Consider the following 13,253-nt stretch of genomic DNA (forward strand, 5'->3'; position numbering starts at 1 on the left):
TTTAAGAACTCGTGTGTGTGTGTGTGTGTGTGTGTGTGTGTGTGTGTTAGCAGGAACTGAACCCAGAGGGGCTCAACCACTGAACCGCATCCTCAGCGCTTTTTATTTTTTAGTTTGAGGCAGGGACTCATTGAGTTGCTTAGGGCCTCGTTAAGTTGCTGAGCCTGACTTTGAACTCAAGATCCTCCTGACTCTGCCTCTCAAGTTGCTGGGATTACAGGCATGTGCCATTGCACCTAATTTATTAAAGGACTTTCTACTGATACTGTCTTTAATGATCTCAGACTAATGAAAATGGAAGAGGTATGATCATTCCATGACAAGGTTGAAACACTTCACAAGAGACAGGGAATTTTTCAAGTTACCTGGAACTTCCTGGAACAAGTACTCAGATGGCCCATTTTACCTTTTTTTAATTTAAATGCAAGCGAACTAATGATTATGATGATGGTGATGATGATGACAGTGATGATGATGATGGTTACAGTTTGGATCTGAATGTCCCTCACAGGCTCATGTGCTGAATGAAGCCTTGGTCCCAGGTGCAGCAATGTTCAAAGAGGAGGCTTTGGGGAAGTATCTGGCTTATGAGGGCTCTAACCTCAACAATAAAGGAACCCATTGATGAGTTCACAGCTGAATGGACTATTGGAAGGTGGTGGAAGCTGTGGGAAAAGGAACCAGTTGAAGTGAGTGGGTCCTTAGGGGTATATCCTTGGGAACTATATATTGTCCCCAGTCCCCCTCCCCACTCTCTGTTCTTCCTAGCTGCCATAAGGTGAGTAGCTTTGCTCTGCCACACCTCATCATGATGATCTACCTCACCATGGACCCCCAGCGACAGAACAGCTAACTACAGGTTGAAACCTCTGAAACCATGAGCCAAAATAAATCTTTCCTCTTAAGTTGATATTTTCAGTCATTCTGTCATAGAGACCAAAAGCTGATGGACATAATAACTAACACCTAACTTCTAGAATGAATAATTAGGATTCTAAGTGCTTTTCCATGTATTTGATACCTTAAAATTCTATACCAACTCTGTACCATGGGTTTATTACTCTTACTGTTTTACAGACAAGGAAATAGGCACAAAGAGTTTAGTATTGTGGCCAGGGCCACTCAGTAACCTTGAGGTCTGGCAGCACTCCTGAGTACTCAAGTGGCTCTGAACTATTTCTCTGTACCTTTTTATGCCACCTACCATTTTCCTACAGGTCCCATAAGCAAAATAGTACCCATAAGGTATCACCATACTCAGGAAAATACTTCTGTGTATGCAACTAGATTAACAAAACAGTTATTTTAGAAGATAAACTGTAGAAAAATGAATATGAATATACTTTTTTCCTGAATACTTTTATCAACAGTATTCAATTGACCCATTTATTTACCAGTTCCCTTAAGATCACTCAAGATTTCTGTGCTCAGGAAGAGAAGTTTTGTCTTCTTTGTGCACATCTGCTCCTGAAACTATGCCCACTTCTGATGCTACTTCCTAGAATTCAGACTAAACTTGAAAACTGCAATAGGGCCATTTTACTGACCAGACCAGTCCCTAGACATATAAAGACCAGTCCCACAAGGCATATACTGATTCATACACTAAATGATAGATGGAAGAATGTATGTGTATATTTTTCTTAATTTCCCAATATAAACTAAATAATTGTCTCATTGCTATGATTTCATGAAGACTATGGAAATTCTCCTAGTTATCCTACCTTGATGTATTCTTTTCCAGTTTGACACTTATTTTCTATAAAAAAAATCCTGTGTTCTCTATGGTTTTGCTTATTTCTTCCTATGAGTTTTATCATAAAAAAAATTAGGCTGACATTTAACAGACTTTGAGATGAGTCAAAAATTACCAGAATGAATAATTAGGAGAGATTAGAAAGGGAAAGGAGAGGCTTGAGGCTCAGGATCTTTATCAGTTCAAATAAAAGGCAGTCAAAAGGCAGTATCTGGTTTAAAGAGACAAAATAATTGGAAATGGAAAGGAAAAGAAACTTTAAAAAAGGAAAAGATTTAATTCTGGATTCGAATCATAACAGTAGCTAAAGGCAGATAAAGAGGAACTTGAGAGGTCAATAACTATTAGGGGACAGATAGATGTAAATGGTGGGAACATGATGTTAAAGGAATAATTCTATAAAATGGGCCTACTGTGCTGACCTCCACATGCTTTCTTTTCCAAGAAGCAATTTACCTGCATTTCTGCCTTGCCTAAGTGAACAAGCTATGTCACATTCCTCAGCAAACTACCTGTTAACTGCAGGAAAGATGCTGACCCCAAAATAAAGTTGATAAGGAGAACCCAAGTTACCCTGAAGGGGGAATCTTTTATGTGCCTTTTAACAGACCAGATCTCAAAATTCAGGGAGATTAGGATAATTCCTCCTAACCATAAAATCTGTAAGAATTTGTGGTTAAGAAGCCAATTAGAACCAGTCAGTATGGGCCAAGGTGACCTAGAGTTGTCATGACATTGGGTACTTGAAAGTCAGATATCATCTTACTGTCAATCAAAAGGTAAGAGGTGGATCTGGGCGGGACTCTCTGGAAACTTCCCTGGGATCCCCAATAAAACTGGAGTGGGAGAGAGGCACATTGTCCTGCTCCTCTCTGAGTGGATTCGTTCTCTCCCTTGAAAGTGTCCCCTTCCCTTTTCCTATCCCTTTAATAAACTAATTCCTGTTACTCTGAGTGATGTGTCTCAAATCTTTCTGACTCGATTGCAAGAATCAGGACTTGAAAGGGTGTTTTCATGCGACCTCAGTTTCCCAAAAGGTTCCAGTTCTATAACACACATAGTCACAGAGATGGTAGGGTCTGGATTCAAATCCAAGCCTTTCTGATCCAAATCCTTGCTACCATTTTTCAGTTATTCAGCAGTGCTGCCTGGATCCATGGTACTTTGTTAATGCAGCAGTCTAAGGTGAACTCAAGTCCTTCTCAAAGCACCAGAAGCTTAGATTTCCTCATGCCTTGAAATTCATGGCTGGCATGGGGTGGAAGTAGTTAGAAAAGTTAAGAGAAGTGCTGAAGCCTAGAAGCAGTATGGCCTAGTCATTGAGTCTGTGGACTCTGGAGCCTAACTTTGAGTTTCAAATTCTAGTCAATCACTCATTGGCCGTGTTCCTTTGGATGAGTTACTTAAATTCTTTGTGCATAGGTTCCCTTATCTGTAGAGTGGAAACAATAATGATAATTCTCTCATGGGTCATTTTCGAAAGATGAAGTAATACATCATGCAAAGCATGTAGAATAATGCCTTTCACATAGGTAGTGTTCAAATTGTTAGGAAGAACTTGACATAGGCAGCATCATTTTGGAACATATCCTCCATTTAAGAACAAGGTCACTCAGACTCAGCCTGACCTAAACCCCAGACAATACCCCTCATCTTGCAAAGAAACCCCAACATGTCATCATCACAAGAAAGGAAATTGATATCCAGGACTAATAACCCAAAAAATACCTAGTTCCTTATGAAGGTGACACCACAAGTCCTTTCCCTGACACCCCTCCTAGAAACACCCTAACTACAAAAATATTCCCTCCCTCACTCCCCTATATCTACCCCAGGCTGTAAGCAGAAGACAGGTCTCAGTCTCAACTGGGCCGCCCCTCTGCAGGTGCATCCCCAGTAGTTATGATTGCAAGTGGGCATAGAAACCAAAATAGCAATGAAGACCAAAGTCCTATAAAATAGACAAAAATGACTAGTGAAAGGGGTAGAAGAAAAAAAGAAGATGCACAGGTACTTGTACGTAAGCTTACTGAATGAATAATGTACAAATATCAGATAAGAAGTGAAAGAATGCAGCTTAACCATATAGAAACTTCAAGGAAGTATGGAGGAAACCTTGCTTGTCTCCACTCTGGTTGATTACAGAAGCAGTTGGAAGGCAATTACCTCATAGAGAAAGATGTAAGAGATGCAAAGACACTTGAGACACAGAGGAGATGGAGGGAAACTATGAGAACAGGCTTAAACACAGGTTTGCCCTCAGGGGACGGGCAGGGGAATGTTGAAAGAGAATTTTGTGTAAGAAAATGAGGATAAGTTTGTTCTGGGAAAGTGGGTGGGGACAATAAGAATGTGGAAGTATTGTAGGAGAAAGAAGTAGGTCACTGTATGAGGCAGAAAAGAGTCAACAACCTATTTTCCAGGCATCAAGAGTTTTAAAGATAAACCAGGTACGTGATCAGGGTTGTAAAAGGACAAACAACAAACATACAACACAATTTTGTAGGTGAGGTGTGTTCGAAATAACTCACTTCTGCTGGGCTTGGTGTTGTGAGATTCTGTCTCACTGAGACAGTGCTCAGTGGTAAAGCACCCCTGGGTTCAATTCCCATACCAAAAGAGAGAGAGAGAGAGAGAGAGAGAGAGAGAGAGAGAGAGAGAGAGAGAGAGAGAGAGAGAGAGAGAAAGGAGAAGGAGAAGGAGAGGAGGAAGAGGAGAAATAGTTCACTTCAAAATTCCCAGTACACACACACACACACACACACACACACACACACACACAGAGTTAAGGCTTGCTTCATGTTGTACACAAGTGGTTAGATGTAAAATTCCTTTTCACACTTGTGGCTAGGTAGAAATTTGGGATGGGAATGAGCTCTTCATAATTTATTAAGTTGTATAGATTCTATTGTGGCTACTACATTAATTTCAAGGGTTTGGAAGAGGGTAGGTTTTAGAGCAATCCAGTTAAGGAAGGGAAACACCAGTTTCCAGACCTTAAATCACTTAAAATCTGAAAAGTTCATATTGATTTTGATAGTGATCCTAAAATGCAGAGAAATCTCTGACCTTCAGTGTGGATATAAACATAGCAGGAAGAGTTGGGATGAATACATTTTGTTCCAGGAATTTATAACATAAGACATTTCAAATAATTTTGGATCATTTGCATATGTTAATATTAAACATTTTCTCAAAGACTTTTTGTATGAGTACAGTCAGTAGAAATGACATTTTAATTCCATTTGTCTTGTGTTTTCCTTATTTATAAAATTACCCTTTTCTTTTACAACTTCCAAATCTAGAAAGACACAAACAACTATAGCTGAAGAACTAAATGGAATCTATAGTAAAAGGCTTCTTTATATATGTTAAATATGAGACATTTAAGTTTGGGCTGATAAGAACATTTTTATATTATATATTGAACTGAAATCAATTCTCAACTCTAGGTGGCAGTTTACTCCATCACTTACTTATGTTCTTTTAACAAGCAGTAGATTCATTCACAGTTTTTTCATGAATCCATAATTTTGTGTAAAAATTAGTCCTTGGCTTTCAGTATCTGTTAAAAATAGATTTGATTTTTGGAATAAAATCATGGCTTGAGATGCAGGTTTTCCATGTATCTTGTCATTCTTGGTTTCATTAAGTTGATAGGATAAAGCAAAGAAGAATAGATAAAGATGAACGTTTAAATCATTTTTTTGAAGAATATAATCCTCTTAAATCATGGCAATGGTTCTATGTCAAGACTGTGTTCTTTCAAGCAGAATAGAATTTAGTATGAATAATTTTCCATGAATATACTAGTTTTCAGAAATACCAAGGGTGTCCAGGACCCTGGATTTTTCTGAGACTGTTCAAAGGCATTCATTTAATTGAAAAAAAAAAAAAACCCTATTCCATAAAAGGAAAATATTCCGTTTCTTTGTATTTCGTGGATGGAAATTACCAAAGCTAGAATTAAGTAGATGATCAAGGTCCAATATAATGAGGCTGCCTAAATAAAAGTAGTGCTTCCCTCTCACCACTTACCTCTAAATATGTCCAACTGAAGTATATTGTTTTATTTTTTTGCAAGGGATCCAACAATAGGATAAACAGAACTCCCCAACACTCACAGCATAAAAAAAATGCTAAACTTCAGTTATTTTTTCATTTCAAGCAGGAGAAAAATGTAAAAAGTATTTAAACTTTATCCTAAAGTTAGATTTTCTTTCAAATAAAGATAATAAAATGGTACCTACTTCCCTGTGTTGTTATATGAAATAAGATGATACTTGTACACAGTGATCAGTGATGTCATTCTGCATGTTAGTCATTCTTAGTGTGAGCGTGTGGGTGGTGGGGGATGGATACTAGGGATTGAATTCAGGGTCTCTCTACCACTGAGTTTTATTTTTTATCTTGGGACAGTGCCTAACTAACTTGCTGAGGCTGACCTCAAACTTGGAATTCTTCTGCCTCATCTTCCTGAGTTGCTGTGATTACAGGTATGTGTCACAATGCTCAGTAATATTAGTTATTTTTGTTCTTAAACTGTTCTTACTTTTTTATCTGCCAAATCTGAATCTGAAAGAGACTGGTTAGTATGACAAACTCAGAAGGAGCTTTGATTTATGGAGTCATATGCCTTGGGCTCCCCTGGTCTGTCCCTGTCTCCATACTCTCTTATATATAGAAGGAACATAGAAAAAAGCCATATGACATCAGTGTAGGGGGTGAGTATATTAGTCACTGGAGTGTGAAAATCAACTATTTCCAAAATGTGTTTAATTGTTTATACAAACGAATACAGAATTATATTTGGCAAACTTGGAATGATTCCTGCATTTCTCCTTGATATAAATGTGTATGTAATGTGTATGTATATATGTGTATATGTATATATAAATGTGCATATATATAAAACATATATGCATATATATTTATAGTATGTGTGGTTACAGAAAGAGGTATACATTTTAATGTCATTACCATCTGTACTGTCATTTTATTGAATGATATTTTTCAGGGTTTATGTAGAAATCAAAGGTACTGACCCTAATGATAGAATATAATCTCCTCTTCAAGTTCCATTTCTAAATTATTCACATATGTCTAAATAAAAACATCCTCTATCTTATAATCAAATTGATCCCCTATGCAACGTTTCCTAACTTGCATGTCTAAGAGGGGATATGTAATAGGTATGCTGACATATTAATCCTTACAGACTTAGGGCACCAATTGCCTTCAGCAGTTAACTGCCTCATCCATTTAATTTGGAGTGACATACAAACATTATTCCTTTAAGTGTACTCTCATGTGGAAAAGGTTGGAAAGAACTATCCTGTAATTACCAAATATTCTTATTATCTAGGGCCAAATATGTTCTATAATTATAGTACATCACAATAATCTTTTCAAAGAGTATTGATTATATAAAAAAGCTTTTGGTGACTCCTACTGTCTATTGAGCAGAGCTGAAACTTTTTGTGGCACTGTTTGAGTTCATATACTATCTGACTCCAGGCTGCCTGCTATGGTTTGGATAAATGTCTCCCAGAGGTCCATGTGTTAAAGGCTTGGTTCCCAGAGTGGTACTATTGGGAGATGGTAGAAACTTTAAGAGGTAGGGTCTCGTGGGAGATCCTTAGGTCATTGTGGGTATGATCCTGGAAGGAGACTATGGGACCCTGATCTCTTCGTCTTGCTTTTTTGCTTCTCGGCCATAAGGTGAGTAGTTCCTGTGACCTGTTCCTCAGTGTTGCCATGTGGCATGTCTACCAGAGATTCAAGGCAATGAGTCCACCCAGTGTTGACCTGGAATCTCCAAAATTGTGAACCAAAATAAACCCTTTTCTTTGTAAGTTGATTATCTCAAGTATTTTATCACAGTTATGGAAAGTTGAGCAACACACTGCTCTTCCAGGTGTATTTCCAACCAGTATCTTTCCACATCTCACATAGCACTTATCTCAACTAATTTTCACATGTCTGAATCCCCTGTGGTTCCACTGTAACTGTCTCTGCACAGACTTTTTGGTTCTTCTGTTCAGAACTAATACCTTCCTTTTTTAAGCTTCTAAATAACTTCAACATTGCATTGTCTTTCTGTATGGCCATTCTCATGTTCTATGAGCAACTTCTATCTCAGTATTAAACTAGGTATAAACTCAGCTATATGTAACTGAAAATTACTAAATTATCCAAAATAATAATAATACATCAAATAATTTTTTTCACTTTCATATAAATGAGGTCCAGAAGGCAGCTAAGTGTGTTTTGCTGCTCCATGGATTACCAACCTAGGTTCTTCTACCTTGTGGCTCTGCCTTCCATGGTATATGGCTCCAACTTCATATCCAAAGTGGTTGCTCAGGTTAGAGTCATTTTTGTTTGCAATCTAATCCAGCATGGAAGAAGGGAGGAAAAAAATTCTTTGTACAGTAAGGACCCATTCTGAAATTTAATCACCACTTCCACTTATATTGCATTAGCCAGAATTGAACCACATATCCATATCTAGCAAACAAGTCAGCTGAAGAATGTAGCCTTTATTCCACATGACCAAAAACAGAGGGGGTCTATAACTGTGGATAAAAAGAGTATGATATATAGATAACTATCTCTGTTCCAATTCCAATGATCTATGAGAATTATAAATGTTTTGAATGACCAATTCATATTTGATTTATCATTTTAATAATCCTGGATCCTGGAAAAATGCCTTATATGAATTAATATTGAATGAATAAATATATGAATAGGAACAAGTCATAGAATATTAGAGAATATTAATCCTCTGTCCTGTCATTGATCCCATCACTTCAAGTGACTTTGGATATATATGAAATTGATTTTATTTTGTTATGTTCATTTGACCACAGGACCTTGAGAACCAAAGTGACATTTAAATATAGGAAAGTGAAATGAAAAATGAATACTTCAAATATTTTGAGGAATGGTAATCCGGAAATCATCATCTACTAGACTTGTGTCAGCATCAAATTTAAATGTCATTATTGGCAAGCTTATTGTTATTGCTGCACTCCCACTACCTTATATGATACAGATTAGAAACTTACTAATCTGACCCTTTTGATTATTAGAAGCATTGTGATTGTCAATCATAAATTTTAAAAAGAAGAAATATGAATCATTGTTTCTTGTTTCCTTCTTTCTGGGACTAGTGACAGCTTATATCACCTTGCCATTGATAGTTCCTTGGATTTGAAAACCTCCTAAATATTATCCCTTTATTGACTACCACAACCAATAAAAGATGTTGGATTTGGAGGAATTAAGACATAGTTCCTTAAAGGTTCCACATGTATGATAATTTATATTTTGATTTCCTTAGCTCCATCTTAGTTGTGATTTGGACAGGAGACTGTTGAATTTTATTTTCTACTTCTGATATGGGACATTGTTAGGCCTCTAAAACTTCTTGTCATGGTTTACAGGAAGATTTAAAGCATTTCCTTAAAAACACACAGATACAGTCTTGGGAAGAGAGGGCCTTTCTATTGAACAAGAACTAAAGGAGAGGGGAGAGTGAATAAAAAATAAGTTGTATATCTGTTACCTGCTCTCAATAATGGTTATAATCTCCTAACTTTCTTTGACTTCCTTGTATGTGCCTGTCACCAAAGTGCAGACTCTATCATTAAAACTTAGATTTCAATTAGATTTTGATGAAGCACAAATGCTAAAACTTGTGTATACTGATAAGAAGTCTGTTAAGTCTAATCCACCCATTCATTCAACAAATGTCTTTTGAGTGGCAAAAATATGACTAACATCAACACCTAAAATACATACTGTACAAAGATGAATCCCATATCAGGTTGACTGTAAGGAAAATGACAAGCTAACCATATAAAATATTTATTATACAAGAGTTATTGATTAACATGAGATTGTGATGTGAGTTTCAGGGAAACTCAAAATAGAAATGGCTTTCATCATAAGAAGTTTAGAGATGGTGAGCCATGGTGACAGAGTTACTCTGCCATGTCTAGCTGTATCTGACTTTCATTTCAAAGGCTCCTTCATGGTTCCCTATTGTTCTGGTGTTCCAGCCTTCAGGATCCGTCAGGAAAAAAGGAGAAGGAAGAGGAGGAGAAAGAGGAGGGAGAGGAGGGGGAGGGGGAGGAGGAGGGGGACTTCTTGGCTTGGGGACATATACCTCCAATCTCTGCTTTATCTTCACACTGCCATCTCCCCTGTATATCATTGTGTTTCAGACATTTCTCTGCTCCTTTTCTCTCATGAAGACATTTATCATTGAATTTAGAACAGTCCTCCCTAAATCCAGGATGATCTGATCTCGAGATCTTTTATTTAATTATATCTGAAATGATTCTTATTCAGCTTCTAGATGGACATACCTTTTGAGGAGCCACCACTATACTCCCTCGGTTTAGTAATGCATCCTCAAAGTTATACTCATCACTTCCACTTTTATTTCATTGGACAGAATGTATTTCATATAAATACCTAATTATATGTGTAGCTGAGAAAATAGTATTTATTCACATTCAGTCAAAAGTCAGGAATTCCACTAATGGTTACAAGTTATACCCTGAATTTGAACATTACTCATTGTATATATGTATTGGAATTATTACACCATAAATATGTATAAATATTATGTCTCAATAAAAATAATAGTTAAAAGTTACAAGTAAAAGTGATATTGTTTTACTAAAAAATTACTTAGAAAATGTCACAGACGATTATAACATTGAGTCAAAGCCCAATTCTAATGGTAGATTTGCATGCTTTATAAAAATTTAAAAAATAATCATTTCATTTGAAACAGAAGTTGTAAAAGCCCTGCTGGAAATTTGGTACACAACCAAACCGTAATTGCCGCATTTTCCTAAGGAGTCTGTAGAATTTAGTAGAGTTAGTTTATAAGAACTTCTTCAGTATTGCTTCCCTATGCCTCAACTCTAGTTCTTAAGAATCTCTGATTTGTTTTATCATCACAAAAGAAATCAGTTTACATCTGAGAAGAAAAATATGTTAAGCTTGCAGACATTTCATTTGGGAGCAATAAAATATTTCCTTATAAAAGGAGGCAATTGACTATATGCTTTGTCCAATATCAGATGGTCTCATTGCTTTACAGTTGAGAAAAGTAATAAATAAGCCTTTGGGTTTTAACAAATTTCACTGCATGAAGAGATGTTTCTGGGACTCAGAAAACAGAAAGACTGATATTCAAAGTTCTGGGTAGTGGATCTTTATAAAATTGAGAATAAAGCCCCCAAAGAGATCAGTGAGGATCTAAGTTTCTATAAGAAGCTATTCAAGGCAAAACAGTGGAATGATTCTGACATAATTTTCCTGTGTACATATATGAATACACCACAGTGCATCTCCACATCATGTACAACCACAAGACTGGGATCGTAATTAGAATAAGGTGTACTCCATATTTGTATAAATATGTCAAAATATACTACACTGTCATGTATAACTAAAAAGAACAAATAAAATTAAATTAAATTTTAAAAAAGAAGCTATTCTAAACCTGTTGACTGAAACATATTGCCTTTGTAATCTCAGAAATTTCGCTTATTGTCAAATTTTCAGTCAAATTTAGGTCTTTTCAGAAAGATTATGTGAGGGTTGTTTTGTTTTGTGAGATAATAATATGTTTAGAATAGGATATCAATTTCAAATTATTTTGGTTGATCTAATTTTTTTCTTCATATAGTTCCCTTTGCTTTGGCTAGAGTTTCTTTTTAACATCTTTCTGAGGACTTTTTTAAATCCAAAAGCAGAATGACTTACCTTAAAGAAGAATCTTATATTTGCTACATTCTGAATAGATAAAACTGATTTGAAATGTTCAACAATCTCACACGGGGAAGTGATAGGAGAAATAAAAACTTCTTTCTCATGGTACGAGAAAAAGAACTTTAAAATTGAAATTCTTGGCCCATAAAAAGTTACCAATCCAGTTTAGATTCCTATATTCACTTTACTGCCCTTGATTCTGAACTGCCAATTGGCAAATTCTGGGATATGAAGGGAAATTGAACACTTTCCTTCTTGTCCAAAGTTTCCAACTCAATGATGTTAACCATGAAAGAAATAATAACTCCAAGCTATAAACCTATTACAACTTGACCATATTATATGTTTGCTTTTGTCCAGATTTTACTAATTTTTAGCAAATCCAGATACTGTTTATGGTTAAGTTTTGTCAGGAATGTTTTTTTAAATTTTGTAGTCCATGTTCTACCTGGGAAATTCTTAATTTTTAAAAGCCTATTTAACAGTCAGTATCACTAAACTTTAATACTATGTTGTTATCAGGCTATGGGGAATTGTAAAAAAAAAAAAAAAAAAAAAAAAGTAAGAAGTCTAGTTTTCCTTGGAAACAGGCAAAAATTTGAACTTGTGTGTGTGTGTGTGTGTGTGTGTGTGTGTGTGTGATGGGGGAGGCAGGGTTTCACTATTTTGGTTAGGCTAGTCTAGAACTTCTGGGTTCAGGTGATCCTCCTACCTCAGCCTCTCAAGTAGTTGGGACTATAGATGCATACCATTGCATCCAACCTAAATAATCTTTAATATCATTTTAGTATCGTTTAGTACCTTAATGCCCCTTTAGCATCTTGTTTTTCCCCACTATTGCCTCCTAGTCTACTCAGACTTACAGTGTCAGTATCTTCTTGCCCTAGTGCCCACTGAGACTCCTTTGAGCCCATCCCTCTCTCTGGAGTATTGTCTGTACCCCATTTTCCTGCCTGTTCTCCCCAAGTCCAGACCAGGACATCTGCACCATAGCCTTCCCTTGGATACTATGAGGAGAGCAATCTGATTGCCTCCTCACAGTTTTCCCTTAGGTATTACAATGAGAGCAATCTTGTTGAATTATTTTGAATTCTGTATCAGTAACAGGTTTTTTTTTTTTTAATTCAAGATGCTATAATTGCTGTTGTTGTTGTTGCTGCTGTTGTTGTCGTTATTATTATTATGGTACTGGGGATTGAACCCAGGGGTGCTTAACCACTGAGTCACATCCCCTGCTGGTTTTTATATTTTATTTTGAGACAGGGTCTTGCTCAAATGCTTAGGGCCTCACTAAATTGCTGCAGGCAGACTTTGAACATGGGTTTCCTCAGTCTTCTGAGTCACTGGGCTTACAGGTGTGTGCCACCGCACCTAGCAAGATGCTAACATTAAAAGAGAATGCCTGTTACCTTATAAGAATAGCATACGAATACTTCCATTGACGACAACAAAATGAAATGAAATACATACTTCTAACTATAAAATGAAGGAGTTAAGCTAGTTGGCTTTTATTGTTCCCACTAACCCTGATGTTCTCTAACTTTATGACTAAATAAGGGTTATATAAGGGAAAGGTATTTGGGGCTAAAGTCTGTCCAGTTTTGTGACTTCGTATACCTTTCTCTTCCTATACCTTGGTTACCCCAGGCTCCACCCAACTGTAGTCCTTAGGACCAATCTGGACTTTAAGCTGGAAATG

The sequence above is a fragment of the Sciurus carolinensis genome, chromosome 8, assembly GCF_902686445.1.
Source record: "Sciurus carolinensis chromosome 8, mSciCar1.2, whole genome shotgun sequence".
NCBI classification, from domain to species: Eukaryota; Metazoa; Chordata; class Mammalia; order Rodentia; family Sciuridae; genus Sciurus; species Sciurus carolinensis.